This window comes from Pollicipes pollicipes, unplaced genomic scaffold, assembly GCF_011947565.3.
Source record: "Pollicipes pollicipes isolate AB1234 unplaced genomic scaffold, Ppol_2.1 Scaffold_6686;HRSCAF=7923_pilon_pilon_pilon, whole genome shotgun sequence".
NCBI lineage: Eukaryota > Metazoa > Arthropoda > Thecostraca > Pollicipedomorpha > Pollicipedidae > Pollicipes > Pollicipes pollicipes.
In genome coordinates this window covers 31,642,718-31,646,368 of record NW_023596921.1, presented here as the reverse complement: position 1 = coordinate 31,646,368, position 3,651 = coordinate 31,642,718, and the positions used below count along the sequence as shown (strand labels likewise).

Genomic DNA, 3,651 nt, shown 5'->3' with positions numbered 1-3,651 from the left:
CCGGGGCTGGCTTCCGCTTGTCTCCGCTCTGCTGCTTGTCGGTAGGTGGCGCTGGCGAGCGCTCGGTCCGCCAGCAGTTGGAGGCTGGGAGTGAGAGGAAAGGTCCTGAAAGATGGAAACAGAGCTCTTACGTGGAGTGGTCCTAACCTTGCACGAAATTCGTCGCAATGGCCTTCCAGTGATGTTAGAGAGCCGGTCGTAATTCGTGTCTTATCAAGTACAGTGGGCCCCGACCAAAAAAAAAAAACAACAACAACTGGAGACCTGTAACGCCCAGGGATACTGGTGTATGATCACTAGTGGTGTCAGAACATGTGTGGTATACTGGGGAGTGCCACATCCGTGGGACATCTCTGTGTCGTCACATAAGCGTGGAATGGGGCCAATGCTGGCAGGCTTAGCAGATTGTCGAGTCAATAGTTCGGTTCTTGGCTTCGATGAGCAATGAGACAACGGGGTTGTTCAAAATAGTGTTAAGGAATGGGTTAGGCAACGTTTTACCATACTCCATAGACTTCCCTCTCAGCCCAGTGTTAAAACGCTTGACTCTTATTTAGAATGTCCTGGCTAAGTCCTAGCATTTCCAAGGAGAACAGTCGGGTTGTTCGCATTTGCGGCTGAAAGCCGTACACCATCCATTTCTTCTCAGCTCAATAGCTCTTGCCCCCGTCCGGGGAATTAAATGGTGAAATGTGGTGTGCGTGCTAACGCGTCAGACGTTGAGGATGGTCTGAACAGAACGCCATACGTGATGCCAATGCCTTGCATCAATCCTTCCGTAAATCCATGCTGGTCTCGTGCAGTGGGACTCGATGCGGCCTTCGTGCGGAGGATAAACCCAGGATACGTCGGAAGAAATGGTGGAGAAATCCAGATCGAGGGGTCAGGTAAGGATTCTCGTGGTCAACGCGCAGCATGTTAAGTATTTACGTAGTGACAAAGCGAAAGTTGATCGAAAGCGCATGTAGTTTAGAAGACACACAGACGGCTTCTCGGCCTTTGGCATGCTCACCTTCGAGGAAAGATCGGAATGGTTTTACAAAACGACGGCATTATTTCTTACTTGTTATGTTCATTCAGTAAGCATCAATGTGATAAATCAAGCATTTCAGTGTGTAGCCCAACAAAGCGGGTGAGAATACTTCGGGGAAGCGGCATAGATATGTGTCGTAGCTTGATGACGCTATAATTTCCACAGTAACTCTGAAACTTGAATATAAACGTGATGACGGCACAACATATTTCCAAGTTGTCCCGTTCATTACAGACCAACATGTTGGAACTACCGGAGCAAACCCAGCGCGTTAAGATCAGCCATGCGACGCGTTTAGCAGTTGCGATTAAGACCGTGGAAGTGCCTATTTCGCCCGCCGGCCGCACGTCAACCGTGCGGCTGGGTCAGAGCAGCACACTAGGGTCGGCGCGTCAAAACGCTGATGCCGGCAGGCTTCGCGGAGGACCAGTACTCCCAGTTCCAGCCCGAGTTGGGAAACTCCGTGACCTTCGTCAACGACTGGGACACGGTGCCCTGCAAGGTGAACGTCTACAAGACCAGCGCCACCAGAATCATCTGTACTGTCGGGTGAGTGCTGGACGTTGATTCCTTACGTCTCCGTCTTTATTTACGTAGAACCACCGATTTTTGTCTCCAAGTTCCATACCGACTGGCATTGGCGTTGCCTTGGCGATTATGTGAAAAGCTATAGGGGTTGTTACACATTTTACGGGATTTTGAACTAAGCTAGACATTTTGCAGCATTCGGTGCAGTTCACGGCCCTGCTCTTCTTAAGATCTAAGCCTTCTAGTTTCTCAGCTACAAGCCCGCGAAGACGTTCAGACCATTTCGGGAAGACCATTTCAACGTCACTCAGGCATCCACGTCGCCATAATAACGTCATTCAAATCCCACCATTCCGTTGGCCACGCGTCGATCGAGGCCAATAAAGAGATAATTGTCGATTCGCCCATATCTGGCGTTCGTAAGCACGGTTTTCATATCTAACGGCCGTCAATTGGCTCTCAGTCAATGTTGTGCAAGGTACAATGACCTGATCAAACAATGACGTATTGAGGAGCATATTCAAAAACTAGAGAAATTGTGTGGTGTAGGACAGTCTTTTCACTTAAATGCATACCAATAGTTACAATTGACCATATTTCATCATATTTGATGCTTGCTTCAATTTCTTCACTTGTAGAGCATTTCCTTCAAGCATGGGCGTGGGAACTCCGATCAGGCGGCGTCATAGTGGTGTTCATGGACTCCTTCATGAGCTTGCCCACATTGCCGTGTCAGCTGACGAACCGGTGTGGTGAGCGTGCCGTCTTTGGCGCCAGCTGGCGAGCCGGTGTGGTGAGCGTGCCGTCTGTGGCGCCAGCTGACGAGCCGGTGTGGTGAGCGTGCCGTCTGTGGTGCCAGCTGACGAGCCGATGTGGTGAGCGTGCCGTCTGTGGTGCCAACTGACGAGCCGGTGTAGTGAGCGTGCCCTCCGTGGTGCCAGCTGACGAGCCGGTGTGGTGAGCGTGCCATCTTTGGCGCCAGCTGACGAGCCGGTGTGGTGAGCGTGCCTCCTGTGGTGTCAGCTGACGAACCGGTGTGGTGAGCGTGCCATCTTTGGCGCCAGCTGACGAGCCGGTGTGGTGAGCGTGCCCTCCGTGGTGCCAGCTGACGAGCCGGTGTGGTGAGCGTGCCATCTTTGGCGCCAGCTGACGAGCCGTTGTGGTGAGCGTGCCTTCCGTGGTGCCAGCTGACGAGCCGGTGTGGTGAGCGTGCCGTCTGTGGTGTTAGCTGACGAGCCGGTGTGGTGAGCGTGCCCTCCGTGGTGTTAGCTGACGAGCCGGCGTGGTGAGCGCGTCGCCTGTGGTGCCAGCTGACGAGCCGGCGTGGTCCTGGCTTCAGGGCACCACGGGTCGACAGCGGTCTGAGCAGCCAGTACTCGCTCAAACTAACCGTCGACGGCCAGGCGGTATCAACCGGCGGACGTTCCATCGAGGTCAGTGAGATGGACCACAGCGAGCAGCATCTCACACCGCCATGCCGTATTGTTCGCGTTGCTCTCCAAATTATCCGCACTCCCTTGGCATAGCACATACCCAGCTCTGCGCTCCCCGACACGAGATATGCTCGATCCTTCTCAGCTCCGCTGACACGGGAAGTACTCGGGTATGGCATGGTTTGCTGACGTCGCTGACCGTCGGATGACGTGGCGACTGTCGCAGTTCCGCGAGAGCTGGACGCCGTATGTGGAGTCGGTGGAGCCGGCCGCCGGCCCGCCCGGCTCGCTGGTCACCATCAGAGGCCGCTTCTTCACCTCCAGTTACTCGATTGATACGAGGACGGCCGGCGACCTCACCGCCTCCAGCCTCTCCATCGCCTGGTACGTTCCGTCTCGCTGTCAGTCCGCCCTGAATGGCTGCATTAGTTTGATCTGAATCGCCGTTAGGTTTTTTCGCGAACTTCACGCGTGAGGTTATTAAGACGAGCTGAGATGACAATGGATATTTTTTTTACGGCGGGCTCTGTTTGGGTATTTGGGTGTTATATCGTGTATGTTTGTGAACACGGACGATACGTTATCTGTATCACATGACAGGTTTGCGCTGGGCCATATGCCCTGTGCTTTTACTTTGTTTACAGCCTGTAATTCTTG

The 3,651-nt window shown here is 53.5% G+C and overlaps 1 long non-coding RNA gene across 1 annotated transcript; it reads left to right on the top strand.

Moving 5' to 3' along the window:
- Positions 1-2,989, top strand: LOC119107141 (uncharacterized). The gene is made up of 4 exons (XR_005095207.1): positions 1-41; positions 804-887; positions 1,447-1,582; positions 2,901-2,989. It is a non-coding gene; the product is annotated as an uncharacterized LOC119107141 (long non-coding RNA).
- The last annotated feature ends 662 nt before the right edge of the window (positions 2,990-3,651 follow it).